The sequence below is a fragment of the Apis cerana genome, linkage group LG6 (assembly GCF_029169275.1).
Source record: "Apis cerana isolate GH-2021 linkage group LG6, AcerK_1.0, whole genome shotgun sequence".
NCBI classification, from domain to species: Eukaryota; Metazoa; Arthropoda; class Insecta; order Hymenoptera; family Apidae; genus Apis; species Apis cerana.
Window position 1 is genome coordinate 3,469,246 of NC_083857.1, and position 16,236 is coordinate 3,485,481.

The 16,236-nt window shown below is 33.2% G+C and overlaps 1 protein-coding gene across 1 annotated transcript in view; it reads left to right on the forward strand.

Annotated features, from left to right (window-relative positions):
* LOC107995255 (protein O-mannosyl-transferase TMTC1) overlaps positions 1-16,236 on the forward strand; it is a 282,680-nt gene that overhangs the window by 237,029 nt on the left and 29,415 nt on the right. The gene's annotated exons all lie outside the window — the stretch shown is intronic.

Sequence of the window (16,236 nt, forward strand, 5' to 3'; positions counted from 1 at the left end):
ATCTTATTCAGGTACAGATTAATTTGGAGAATTGGAATCCAGCATTACAATTTTAAACTAATTCGTATAATTTGTTCGTACTGCTCATTTGGAATAAGCTTCATTAACGATTTAGATCCTCCTAATATATATATGAATAAAAATATATTTTATTTTTTCGAAATATGGCAAAAATATTCTTAATATTAAAAAAAACGACTATAATTTAATTATGTGATAATAAGATTCTATAATGTAATAATAAGATTCTAATAAAAATTTAAAAATTAGAATTGACAAATCATTGCCTGACAATTAAAAATTTATCGCAACTGTCATTTATTTCACATTCATATTGTACATTCGTGTAAATTTGTTACTGAGATATTAAATCAGAAAATTTTCTTTTACAAAGATATATAAGCAAATTTCCATAATAATAAATTCTTGTTCCTTTTAATTGCAATTGCAAAAGCATTAATATTAATCAATATGATAGAACAAATAAATTCAAATAAAAATATTATTTAAAATTCGTATTGAATATATTCCTTTCAGCTGCAAACGACTGAAACGTTATTGATATTTGCAACAAATTTTTATTTGTGAAACTAGAATTCATTGCGTTCATATCTCTGTTACAAAATAACCGTGCTGGTATTCCATTGAATCTCTTGATAAAAAAAAAAAAAAAACATTCCCACAAAATTTTTTTCAATATACATCTCGTAACGAAACTAATAGAAAGAAACAGAAGATTTACAATCCCTCCTCCTACAGTTTTAATCCTCTATCCATTATTTCGATACATCCTTCAAGTCGTTTCCCCTGAGACATGGAACACATGCTTAACATCCGGCCAAATTTACGGCTCGTCCTACATTTCCTCAAGCAACAGTGCATACAACGTTTTCAATTTCCCCATCAGAGACTACCCCACAGTATCGACTTGTATCATCCCTTCTCCCTTTTACGATCTTCCTTTCCCCAGGAGAGCCACGGCCAACTTCCTCGTGGCTTGCGGCTGCCCACTTTTATTTGCATTAAACCGGATCGTAAGCAACCGCCTCTTAATCTTGGCGTGAACACGTGGACGTGAATCGTTCAAAGAAGGATCATTTTCTATGTATGTATGTGTGTGTGTGTGTACACGTTCGAGCGGTGTGCATATATTTTGATACATATACTCATGATTTCGCGATTGATTTATGGTTGTTCGGATAAATTGTACAGAAACAATAATACTGTCTGTAGATTATTTTTCGTAAAAGACATCTGAGTAAATATCAATATGCCTTGCTCATACGTATTTTTCACGAAACTTCAAACATATTCAAAAATAAAGTATTCTAATAATTTTTCAATGTAAGATCGTATGGAACGTACGGTTATACATATTTTATATTACATTAAAATGTAATATAATTATTACATTTATTAAATATAATTATATTACATTAAAATGTAATATATTCGATTCGTACGTTATGTAATTCACATCAAATATAACTACGGAGATGATAAACATTAGAACAACAGTTTCATCATTTCGATAAATATAATAATCATATATTCGTTCATTCAATTTTTTTTTCTTAAAATCTGAAAATTGTGCAATCTGCTGAATCGAGAAAATAGAATTAAGATTAAATAAAATAATCTCAGATATTAACAGACATATTTAAGAGCGATCAAAATTATTTTTAAAAAAGATCCCGACGATATATTACTACTAATTAATATCAAATTCTTCCTTGCAACACAATCAGATTTCCGCCTATCTTTTGTATTCCGCATTCGATCTTTAACCATCCCTTTCGATCATTCTTCGACGAATCGATCTAAGCGTAAACGTTGCACGAAAGATGAACACAGTTGAATCAAGAATATGACTCTCTCTTCATTCGATGCTAGTCACGGCGAAAAGCAAGACGAGTTCCATCCATCGGATCCTTTTTTCTTTTTCTTTTTTTTCCATCCCTTCCTCCATTCTCTCCCTCTTCTTTTTTTACATTCAGTGTCCTCTTTCACCGTGGCCACGCTTATCAAAGCGGTAAAAGGTTTACTGACAGTGACTGGTATTCCGATAATGAAAATTCCACTTCCCCGTTCGCGCGAATCCTTTTGAAGTCGCCGCCTCAATGAACCGATCCTGCGTTCTTCCCCACTGGGAACCAGGCCATCACCTCGTTTCTTTTTCACCCTCTCCCCTGTTTCGATGTCGCAGCTAGGGAGAAATCCCCCTCTCCCCCTTTTTTCTGACCAAATATTATCCGCGTTGATTTTCATTACCACCCTTTTGTCGACCCTCCTTTCTCGATCTTTCATCGAGTCTCGTGACTCGATTTAACGTATGTTATTTTTTCGATCGCCGTTTCGAAAAGATCGAAGAGATTTATTCGCATTTATCGTGATATATTCATTTTCAAGAAAGTGTTTTACGTAGAAACACTGAGATATACTTCTTTGTTTTAAACTACATAACTGGATATACCGAGAAAAAAGATTAAACGATCGGAACTGGAATAAGCAGTTTTGAAATGGGGATGTTTTGAAATTCATTTAATATACGGAACACGTACACGCACTACGATAAAAATCTCCAGTTCGATCTATTCGAGATTCGAGCCATAAACTTCATTGCACAGACGAAAGTGCGAAGGAGGCTGGAAGCGTAACGAATCGTGAATTTTCCGAGACAGCTCTCTCTGTCTCTGCCTCTCTCTCGTGTTGCCCTCGTGTGTTTCTACTGTGCCGGCAAGCAAAATTAATCCGTGTGCAGGCAGGTTTACAGGCGTGCTAAAATGCGAGAATCCAATTAAATAATTCAAGCATGGCGGGCACGATGAAGGATCGGTATTGCGGCGTGCATCCACGCGTGTCAACGTATGCGCTCAATTCATGCGAAAATATAATGGCCGAAAGAATTTCCCCTGAAAATCACGATTGATATCTCGATACCTACAGTCCACGTGGATCATTCTTTATTCATTCCTTTTTCTCTTCACTGTATCCAGATATATCTTGTATTTTTCTGCAACTTTTGCAACAATGATTTCTTACTTGCATGTGTATATATATAGAGAGAGTAACAAAAATTGTTTATATGAGTGAATTCGATTGACAGGTTTTATACAAAGTGTGTGTACGTTTTAAAATGTGATGAAAATTCATATTAACGTTCCATTATCCTGTTATAAAAATTATTTTTAAAATTATATTATTTAGAAGATGGAAAAAGGATAAAAATTTGTGGATTGATTTTATAAATATTTACAAACTTTCGTTCGAATCAGAAATTTCATTATATTATAAGATAATATTTGTCGATTAAAAAGTAATAGAATGGATGGATGTGATTAAAGAAGTAAGTAGTATGGGTTATACGCAGAAGATGATGAATATTTCTGTAGAAACGAGTTGACCCTCCGTCTGGAACGAGTTCCTTTTAAAGGTGTGAAAGGTATGGTCACTCAAGATTTTGAGTGGACCCGTCTGAACGTGTCCTAGAGTTGTCTACGTAGTTTGTCTGAAGTGAGGGAATGAAGTGTAAAGTAGGCAAGAAGAAAATGTGCAAATAATAGGGTACAATTGAGTTATTATTATGGAGTAATTATTAAAAAAATATCATAGAAACTCATGGATGTAGAACAATTACAATTATTGTAATTAAATTAATTGTAAGAATTCATTTCTCTTTTATTTCTAAACTTATAAAATTACGATGAATCAAAAATATATCGGAAAATCGATGGAAATTCTATCGTGCATTAATTTCTGTTGCCACTAATTGAGAAACAAGCTTAACATCTCTATACGATACATAGCAGATCGTATCTCTGATTAATAATCTATCTGTTTAAAAAGTGGAGCATGTATGCGAAAGGTGAAATGAGAAAAAGGAAAAATGCTGGAAGAGTAAACATCAAACTTTTACGATTGGACTGGCGCTATGGATAAAAGGAAAACGAAACAAGCTGTTCCAAAGTGGAAAACGCGATTCAACGTGGGAATGATATTTGAGTAACGAATAATTTTAATTGGAGAACAGCGTATACATCCACGTGTGCGAAAATAAGATGAGAAAGAAGGAGGATGGGCAGAAACAAGGAAATGGGATGAAAGAGGATAGGAAAATAAATATGTTTGCTGCGATCCGGAAAATGGAAATTCGAAATAAAATTGGACTTTCTTTTTTTTTCTTGGATCCGGGTATAATAAATATTTCACTCGTGATTTTTTCTGAAAATAGCTGCAATGGAAAGATTCCGTTCGCTAAAAGTATTTATGATTCTGGAAAATTTTTAAATTTGAAATATATTTAAAGGATGGATATAATTATTAATGTTTAAATGATATTATTAAACGTAATATTGATTCGATATTTTAACGTTAATCAACTATCGATTTATCAATCGACTATGATAAATCTTTGTTTAAGAATTGATGAATCTTAATTTCTTTTTCATAATTATTTATATTTTATAATTCATACTAATGAATAATGAATATTTTTTGAAAAAACATTATTAATTAATATGTTCATTAGTTAAAATTAATTGAGATAAAAATATTATTCAATATAGGGAAAAAATTTAGATTTAAATATTCAAATGACACGCAATTGATTAAATTTAATTTTAATTTTGTCCTGGCTATGATAAATTTAATTAATTTTGTGCTCGGTATGATTATTATTCGTTGATATACAAAGAAATTGTATTAAAGAAATTTAAATTCATGATGAAATTAATTTCTATCAATCATTTTGACAATGAAAAAAAGATAAAATACTCGAATACTTTTCATCATAATTACTTATTAATTTTCATTTATATAATTAAAAATTCCAATTCAATAAATTAGAAAATATTTTAGAATTGGAAATGCTTATTCTATATTCTATTTGTTATCATCTTATCTCAATTCTTTTTTCATCTTGAATATTGAAAAGTATTGAACTATTCAATATAGATATCTTATAATAATTTCAAATATTTCACATATATCTAAAATTGAAAAGAAAAATTGAAAATAATTTTCTCCTTCTGATAACACCGTTTGTATCGATACATAGATATTTAACTTTAAAACTTTGAACATTTTTTCTTCAAAATATTATTTAAATTCTTCGTGCTCTATAATCTCTCTTCGATCAAATTTATTAAAATAGCCAATTTGTAAAACGTGTCATCGATAAATAAATATTATTTGCTCCTCTTTGTCTTCCATATTTTATTAAAAGAAAATCGATTTATTATCGTATACCATTCGTACAGACAATTCAATCAAGCTGATATCTTCGATTTGAGTCGTATCGCAATTGCGTGCGAAAAATATCGAGCATCTTCTCGATCGAATTCATTGAAACGAAGCGAGATCGATCAGCGGATTCACGAATGCACGACTCCTTTGTGAGAGTGCCTTGTCGAATGGACGTAGCCTGGCCTCTATTCCGGGGATAAGTCAGGACTCTCATCATTATGGATGTCATCATTTTTGGAAAAGGAAAGAGAGAGAGAAAAAGAAAGCTCGAAGACTCGAAGGAAAAGTCCACTACCTCTTCACGAAAGCGAAAAATTCTAACTCCTCTGGAGAATTTTAATTGACACTTTTATAATCTTTGCACGGCTTTATCGCCTGTGTTCCTTTGCATTGCAGAACTCACTCGTGCAAGACAATGTTTATTAATGAAACGGAGCATCTATCGAAGTTAATTGAAAATCAAGATCAGAAAGAACAATGGACTTTGTGACAACGTGACTTTGTTTAATAATGTTTGTAATGTTAATAATGTTTAATAGTTTTTCTTTTAGTATGGTTATATTAGGAATTGTATCATGATGTACGTGATGTTTTATTGTATTATTCAAAAAGATCGATCATCGTTCGAGTAAATTAATCAACACACGAAATGAAGAGATATGCGCATAGAATTATTTTGGAAATTATTGCAGATTATTATAAATTCCTTCTTTGTTCAAATTCTCCACAGATTGTTAATTGTAATTTGAAGAAATAAACTAATGTTTAGTTCGATCAATAATAAATTTATCTTTTAATGGAATTATTTTTCCTGTTTGAACGAACATCATGAGAATTTTAAAACATAAGAAATTCATCTAGTTAACCTCCTTTTTCATTCGTACTCAATTCTACTGCATTTCGCATTCTAAATCATCTAATGAACAAACACAACATCCTCCTTTCTGTGTACACAATATTCATTCGTTGTGAAACATTCCATGGGTTGGTGCGTCCGAAGTGGCTATCTCGTTATCCGAGTCTCTGTAGCAGTTGTGAAAGAAAAAAAGGAGGGAGAAAGAGACGAAGGAGAGCCATTTCGAGGACAAAAATTCACCAGATTCAACTATGAGACACGTTCTTGATGCGCTCTTTTGTATTTTCCTTCTCGTGTATTTTTCGTTAGGTGCACGAGTGCTATGCGCATTGCAACAAACTAATTAACAGTCAATTGTTTAAACGAGTTATACAATTTTGGACTAAATTATGTTGATCGAGTCTGTTTGATTTGATGTGACGTTCCTTAATAGTGAAATTGTTGTATTTTTGAATATTTTTTAATATATTTTTTAATTCAATGTTAATTTGATCTGTTAATTTGATCGATGTATAATTTCTGAATGTTAAATTATATTTAATAGTTAATATTTGCAGATTTATTCTGTTTCTAATATTCTGTTTCGCTCAATTTCTTTCAATTTTAACATAAAGTATATTCTTTTGTATTATTATATAATTTGATATATAATAAGTGAACAATTCATTTTTTTATTTTAGATGTGTAAATGGAGAAATTAATTAAAAAGCAATTTTCCAATTGATTATAAATAAATACCTGGTTAAATTCGATATATTTTATGGAAAATTGTATATCAATAACAGAGAAAATAGTATATTTCTGGAACATTTTCTAAAAAACAAAATAAATATACAAAAATGGTTAAGGTTTATTTATTAAATTAAATAACAACAATAAAAAAAATCTAGAAAAGAAAGTAATTGCAACAAACTCAATTCTCAACTGTTTATTATATACGTACTGTAAATAATTTTCAAGTTCTCGTATCTTTGATCTGCTTTGCTCGAAAACCCACTAGTATTAGTCAAATAACTGATTCAAATTGATTTCTCCTTATCGTATCCTTAAAACCACGCCAGATTATAGAGATGCAATGGTGCAAACCAAGGCCGCAGGAAGCCAACAAAACTGCATTAATTAGCCACAGAGCGAAGTGGCAACCGCCTCACTTCTTCTTTTTTCTTTGTTTCCTTTCTACCTACTCTTCCTCTACGTTCGACCCTTCTGCTCTTTTTCTCCCTTATTCTCCCTTGGGTCGGTCTCCGGCATTTTTCATCCCTTTTTCTTCCTTTCTCGGCACACCGCGAGCCACTTCTTAAGCCCCTTTTTCCGTACCACAGCTAATGCACAGCGTTTTAACGCATAAGGCAACGTGTCTGACCGGAAGTGCCTCGTATTTAAAATGTCTTCAGATAATCGATGAGAGAAAGATGCGGATTTGAATTGGTCGAGGATAATGTGATTATTGGAGATTAATGATTATAATATATCATAGAAATGTAGTATATAAATACAAGACATTTTGTACAAAAGTACTATAATAGTCTGTATTATGAAATAATAGGAATTGGTCGATGAACAAGGTTCGTTTGTAAAAATATGATAATATGTCTATTTCTATTCAATTTTTAATTTCGATTAATTTGATAATTGAAACGATAAACTCACTTTAAAAGAATATAATCAATAATCATCATGATCCTTTATATCGAAAGGTATGGGCTTTCTGAAAATAGAAATTTTATTAAAATCCAACAGAATAATTGATATTAAGCAAAATTTATATATTTTTTTGATATATTCTCCCATGAAATATGAAAAATATGACTCATCATATACATTTGTACAAGAAACAAATTCAAATATCGATGGCTATAATTTATAGCGATCAATATCTATAATTCATGATAACGTAAAATTGATTTTCAGTGCAATGATTTTCAAAAAAATAAATTATTCGATCGTTATACGATCAGCGCGAACAATTGTAAAACAAGTGGTGCATATATCACGTAAGCGATTCTAAAAACCTTTCGTCTCACTGCGCTAACGAGGTTCTACGAAGGAAGATTTATTTCCCGTTCGTAGCGTGCATTAATTCGTTGACGGGAACGATTTAATACGAATATAATTGGATTTCACTAAGCAACGCGCGACGAGACCTCAGGAAATCAGGATATCAACAAGATCCGTTCGACTTTTGTTAATATTTATTACTTGTTTGAAATTGATGTTCAAATTAAAAATACATTATTAATGAAAATATAACAAATTGAATTTCTCTCTAAGATATGCAACAGGAAAGAATACACACGTTTCGAAGAATAATTAAGAATCTCATGTAATATTTAGATTGAAAGTAAGAAAAAAATACTTCTCCTTAGAAATGATGAAAATTATACATTTCCTTTTCCAAACACGTAGAAAAATTGATTTCAAAGATGAAAGTTACGAATTCAACTTTCAACTATTTACGAGTTTCGACTTGAGATTCAAAAGATCTGTATCCAAGGTAACTATCCTTCCCCGCAACCATCTCTAATCCAATTCGTCGGCTAATCTTCGGTTTCACCCCAATCTCGCAATATTTGCCCGCGAAAATGCAATCAATCCAGTAAACACGGGCGAAACGTGGTCGACGTCGATGAAAAAAGAAAGGCGCGGTGGAAATGAACGAGGAGCACAACGACGGAAGGGGTGGAAAAGTAAAGAGAAACACGGGAAGAGCGTGGCCCAGGGGATGGGAGGGGGAGGGTAAAAACGATGCAGACGCGAGAACAGCAGCTGCAACGTAGGCGAACGACTGCACCCAGATGAAAATTCCACTTGGACTCTCTCTCGCGCGTCCTCGCTTGTAGATCTCATTTCCTAGGCCGGTGCCCGCCACCGACTATCCCATTCATTCCATTCGGCCTTTCTTTGTCTACTTCCCGCCGCCCCGTGCTCTTCCACCATCGGCCCGCAACCTGGTCGAGCGATATTAGCTCTGAAAAATTGAACCTTCGACTAACTGCCAATTTCCTACGCTTGTTTCGCCCCAGCCAAATCGACGCGATCCCTCCGCCTACTTTTTTCGCCCCGAGATCGCGAACGAAGGGGTGAATTATTTTTTTAAACGCAATCGAATCTTGTGAATTACCAAGTTTCACGAGCGGGGATGAATTGCTCGAAGGTAGCTTTCCTTATGTATGACGTCATTGAATGATACAACTGGTAATGAAATATAAATCTTGGGGAAATTAATGTATTTGTACAATTGCTTGAGTGAATCGAATTTAAAAATTTGTATATTGTAAATTTCTCTAGATAATGAAATTCAAATGATCGATAATGACTTTTCAACGTATTAATTTTAATTATAAATATATTTGTTCGAAATCAAAACAAAACTTTAAAGATCTCTGAATCGGGGGCCTATTAATATTACTAATATAGACTAGCATATCTTTTCAGACGCACGGATGTTAATTAGAATTAACCTTGATCCGCAGAAGATCTCTTTTCCCTAAAGTTGGCGTTGTCCTCGATCCGCCCAACAGCGACGAATTAGTTTTCGATCAGCCGTCCGAAATTTCCCCAAGGAGACATTCGGCGAAGTTTTGCCCGGCCCACGGGAAACGGCGCATCGGCTAAGTAATTTAAAATAGCCCGAGATTGACCGAGCCGTTGGTCCAGTAATAATTGAGAGCCGAAGAACGCGTGATCGAAGTTTCTCGCTCGCGTATAGAAGTTTCTGGGTTACGTTCGATGCTGTTATTGCATTCGGTGGGGGAAAGAAATGGGTTCGAGGTGTCTGGAGAATTGTCGGGGAGGAATGAGAAACGTTTCTGGACGGAGAGAAATACGTAGTCAATCGATGGAATGCCGCTAGGACCGGGGGGGAGAGCGAGGCGACTCGAGTTTGCTTTTCATTCGACGTCAAGCGCTGCCCTGTTTTCTCTGAACGAGTCCCCCCTCTTGCCCCCTCTCTTTTCTTATCGTTCTTTATCTCATTCACTTGGCTTCAGAAACAGGGGGAAACTTTTCTTCCCGCGTGGAACTTGTCTTCGTACGTACGTACATCTCTCCCCGTGTTTTCGTCTTCCGTTTACACCTGATTTCTCATTACGATGACATTTTTTATTTCTCGAAAAATAAAATTATCGAAGGAAGAAGTTTCTCGCTTTTAATTCGAAAATCCATCAGAGATGAAAATTTAAGGGAAGATAAAACCTATTTTCGAAGTTATTATCGTTGATTAAACTAAAAGTACTGCAAGACAAATAACAATTAGAAAAATTATGAAATGCTTCATTCTTTAAAATCTCTACTCGAATAAAGAATAAAATATTACTCGAATATATTTCAATTATAGATCGAATTATCTTCGTCACGACGAGATTAATTTTTAATAATAACTCGCGTAAAAAAATTCGATTCTAAATTAATACATCCATCGAGGCGTGTATAATATTCTTGAAGAAAGAAATAAATAATTTCAACAGCAGAGAAGGATCAAGGAATTCAAGGAAACCGTTGTATCAGTGATTTCAACGAAACTTATTCAACAAGTTTCATCCAACTAAAACGTCGCCATTTTTTAAACGTCGAGCCCGATAAGTGTGGATCGGGTGGCGAGGTGAATTCACGATCACCGGCAATAATCGTAAACGCATGTAACAGGTCTTGGGAACCTGTGCTCGTACGTAAATCGTCACTCACACTTTTTACGAGAACGAAGAGGGTGGGATAAAAAGGAATAGGAAAAGAAAGGAAATGGAAAACGGAGGGGAGAGGCCGGATGATGTTTACATCGTGTTATCGCTTGCATATCAACGAGGAAAGAAATGGATATACATCGAGAAGAGAAATTTTTACACGAGCATTACACGATATTACGATCGCGATAACGCATTATACGATTGCGATTTTACGACGTTGCTTTTATTCGGGATGCGACGTGAAGCGTATCCACGAGGCACGCCTATGCCATATAAAATATAGGTGGCCTGGTAGTAAATCAAGCGCGGAGGAGAATTCACCGAATAGGTTGAGCCGCAATAAAAATTTCTGTTACCGTCGTGGCTTGTGTGTGGTCAGGTGGAGGCGGAAAAGCTACTTTGCTCGTGAGATACTAATGCATCAGGTTTTATTGTTTATCGACTTGTCTGATGCGCGATCGATTTAACTTCTCAACCAAGGATGGAGATCGTACGGAGGGCAAAGAGAGAGAAAAATTTCGAATAGATAAAAAATCTTTTTATATCTCTTTCTCTATTTTTCAGAAATCGCGCGTTAAAATATATTGAACGAAGTTAGAAGAATATTTGTATTATTGCGATCACATAAATTATGGATCGATCCAGCATGAAAAGTAGATAATTGATTAATAGATATATGTAGATATGTTGCTAAATGGAAAAACAAATTTTTTAAATATCGGATAATATCGAGTATTAAATGCAAAATGAAGGAAAAATGTAACAAAAACACGATACGCGGTCTGTGCAAAGCAAAGCAAATTAAATCTTCGCAGCTTTAAAATCCCTATAAATATTCACGACGATTAATATCAATAAATATTGGAGGAGATGGCACGATCTGAATACGCGATATACTCATTTACACGGATTGAACAAGAGGGATGGAAACATTAAAACGTTAAACGCGGAATATATCGAAGGCACGTATTACATTAGCGATACATGAATATACAAACGAGTTTAATCGTGGCCAATGCGAATATACACCTTCGAACTTTCGTCCGTTAATCGAGTTTCCATCGTTTGTCGGCCACCTTGTTTCCTGAACAAAACCAAAGAATAATTACCATCGAACGTATTGATTCCATCGTATCGCGCAAATAGAACCGCGCTGGCCGAGATATTAAGCATCAACGTGTGCACGATAAATGTATAGAGGGAATGCAGGATAATAGTATGGTGTCGTGGAAACAGTGAGGCCAATTTATTCACCGGCGTTTCCGCTGGACGAACAATAGAGGCCTATAACACATATATCGGCCTTTTCTAACACGAGAGGGCACGCATTGATCATTGTTCCAATACGACAATGATCCATTTTACTTGTGACAAGGGAGGATTGATTATCAATTATAGACGGATAATAATCATCGATTTTCTTCTCCCTCGTTCTTCCATTTGTTTCTCAAATTAATTTTTATAAGATCGTTTATCATCAAAATTCATTCTCGTTATTAATAACTGATATTATATAGATTAAGTTGATAATTTATAGTTTGTAACATTAAGAAAATAGAATCAATATTTACGTGAATTTTCAATTTTAAATATGTCAGGCATAGATAATGTTAAAGTTCAATCCTTTCCAACATTTTAGCGCTGTATTCCGATTTATTTCTAATATATTCTTATTTGTAGGATTTGAAATATAAGATTTTAATTACGAAATTATATATAGAAATAATAATCGTAATATTATTTATAAATTAATAAATTTATGTAGAAGCATAAACGTTTATATAATCGTCTTAATTTATTTCCATAAATTTGCAAATTCGCTTTTAAAATTATCAATAAAAAGTAGAGAAATTGTCGAAAACATCTTAAATTTTCATTAGAATATTAAAAAGAATTAGAATTCTATAAATATAATGTAAAATTCGACAAAATATAGACGTGAAACGTGCTTGAAAAATTGTCAACACTCGCTCCTTCTATTCTTCAATATGATTTCTGATGCGCAATAACACGACATACGATGGTACATCATTATATCATAATAAGAAGTCGGATTTGCTGTACAGCCAATCCTCTTCTCGTCGTCTCGCTTTCCGTCCCCTTATCCAGCTTTGTCGTTTCTTTAACTTTACGATCTGCTGCAACCATAAACTCGTTCTATCGAAAATTACGGCAGAACGTCCAACCAAACTGGTACGTGGAACTATTATCAAGAAAATTTTTCATCTCCCATGCGAATATTGGCATCAAAGTGATGCATATTGTCCACTTTCAACTTCATTCAAACTTCATCCGACCTGTATTAATGAACAACCTGTTGTAATTTCCTTTTGGAAATGGAAAAATGGAACGCGCGATTACTGCTGAAAGTAAAAGAAAAATTCGTGCAAAATCGTACATCGAGGTAAAATTGAATAAATTGTAATTATTTCTTTAACAAATTTAACATGTTCGATGATCAATTGATAACTATTTCAAATATATTTTTAATTTTTCTATATAAAAACACTTCTCTCATTGTCGATTCTTTTCATTCTTCGATTTCCTCAATCTCATTTTCCGCGCTTTAAGTATCCCCAATTTATCGTTATCTTGTTCTTTATCGATTAAAATATATCGCACGAATCTGTTTTTGAACCATATAAACGATGATTAAAAATCACGTGTCATCACTATGATTCAGAATGTTTTTTTACGAGAACGTTCGTGTTAAAAACAGATATTAAAGAAACATGGTATCTCTTATTCAATACTCATGTAAAAGAGTATGCGAAAGGGATGAGACATAGGGTTGGCGTGTACCACGACGAACACACACTTCGCTACACTTTATCTCCTTCTTATAAATGAAACAGGTTATTTATTATCCAATAAAGAGACACTGTTGGTACGCGACACCCTTGCGGATACTTTGCCGGGGTTGTATCCTCTGACGTGTAAATATCGAGGTTTCCCCGTGACTCCCTCCTGAGAGTAGCCAGACACATTTTATCTTTCACACCCCTTTTCTATACTACATATTTCTCATGCCATCTGAAAACATTTCAAAATAAATATTGCATTAACTGTGATTTCACATGTTGAATGATAATTATTGAGAAGAATAATAAAATAATATAAAGTAGGAGGAGTAGAACGTTTAATAAATCACATATCCATCATTAAATAAGATAATAAAGATTTATAATTTTAAAAAATTGAATTTAATAAAAGAATGTTTCATAACGTTTCATTGATTTTCTAGTAAATCATTTACAATCTCATCAAAATTATAAACATAGAGATGCTTGGTATGTACAAATAATATTAAGTAAAAATTACAAAAAAATTTTTTTACTTTATTTTTTTTACTATTTTATACGTCTGATGATGTATTTAATATTTCTCTTTTTCATATCAATCGATATTATTTTAGTATGGTTTAAATTATGAAAAACATGTTACAGTAGAGTCATATATTATTTGTTGGCCAAGGCCATTTTCCTAATTACGAATCTGCCTCTTGCTGCCTTACAATAATAACACTCTATGGACTCTCAGCTTTTGTCACATCTTCCTTTCATTCAAATAATTAACGCTGCACTCCGTTCTTTCTTTAGTTCATGAAGTGCCACGAAGAGAAGTTGCAGCATAGTGACGTAACCAAACCAAGTGTCTCAGAAAGCGACTCAGTCTTTCAAAGAGTTTTGTTTTAAATATAAATGTTTAAAAGTTCAAGAATATTATTTTGCAAATACATTTCGTGAAGCAACGTTATTTTGAGCTTTTCCATTTTTTCGCCTTTTTTTCACATTATCGTAAGTTTCTTCTCGAAAAGAATTTTTTCATTGTATTTTATTCTATTTAATGAAATATCTAAAAAGTGCTCTTTTTTCCATTAACAGCCGCTCCAAAAAAAAGTTACGATGCATTAAAGGAATAATTCTCTACCATTTCTCTTAAAACGAAAATTAAATATCTTTATTGATTTGTGATAGAACAGCTTCTAATTCTTGAATCAATTTTTACAATTTTTTTAAATTTATGAGAAGGTATTTAATAAATTCAATAGTTGCTATAATGATATATCAAACTTACATACGATAGCAAATCTTCTCTAGGTCCATCTAGCGGATTAATAACAAATTACTCCTTCTTTTTTCCTTTTATTTCCTATGCATACCTTTGTTTCTTTCTGAATAGGAAACATATGCCGTATTATTTTCTTTTTGTATATTATCTAATAATAAGTATAACAAAAAAAAAAAACAGTACAAACTTTCCTAACCTATACATACAATCTACGCTCTATAACCAATTCATCCCACGTGCTATGCATCACAATCAACTTTCGATGAACCTTCCAATTCCAAGTTGCACGCTTCTCGAACCTGTCTCGCCAATAATTCACTTCTAAATGGTACAACATCGAGATCTCCTGTATTCGAAGAGTCACGTATTAAGTTGGATCTCGGTATCCTCGATTCTCTGTTGAACGACTTACTTCCACCCGTTCTTGAACTTCCGCTGTTTCGTGGCATTCAACGATCAACTACGTGAGCGAGTGCGCGCATGCGGAACAAAAAGTTCGATTGCAGGAACGATTGCAACACGAGATACGGTTTAAACGTTGCAATATCTTAAATTGCTCGCGGATAATCGTATCTCGCGGAAAGATTTCGTGTCGTTAACTGACCGGCTTGATTTTTATTCAACGCGAGAGGGAAGGAAAAAGACGCGGTGAAAAGACGTGTACTCTTGGAAAGCTTGACAAAGCGGATTTAATTAAAACTTTCTAACGAATCGAATATAGCCCGAGGATATTTTCGGCCAAATGTATATAAGCAGTTTCCAAGTTCGTGGAAAAGGTTGAAGGCAAGGAGTTGACCAATGCTTCGAACGAAACTCACGTAAATTTCGTTTTTTCGAAACAAAAAGGAAAAATTATACGTTAAGTGGTAAGAAATTGGCTTTTTATGCGAGAATTTATCGTTCATTAGAGCGATTCGTCAAGAGAAGTGTAAATATGTTGATTTAATGCAGAAAATTAGAAAACAAATTTTCTTTCAGTCCAATTGCATTCCTCTAATCTGTTTGAACTAATTTTGAATTAAGAAAGTTATAATTAACAATTAATCAAACATAATCTTTAATTTTCGAATATATCTTTCGTTCAATATCTAATGTAAACCCGAAGTTTCTTAAAACGTACATATCATTGGATTTCCCTTTTCATACGGAATATATAAAGACGTTTGACTAGAGCAAAAGACCTATCACCTTGCATAAAATGAAAAAAAGCCAAGAAATTAATTGATTCATTTGTAGGTAAGTTCTTTTGATTAAGTCTTTGACGGTTTTTAAATAATATTGTTAAAACATTGTATGCATCATTTATTTAACGAATTAATGAAATTGAAAAAAATAAGGAAGACGAAGTTTTTAAAAATAGGTATTTATTGTTGGAATTCGTTT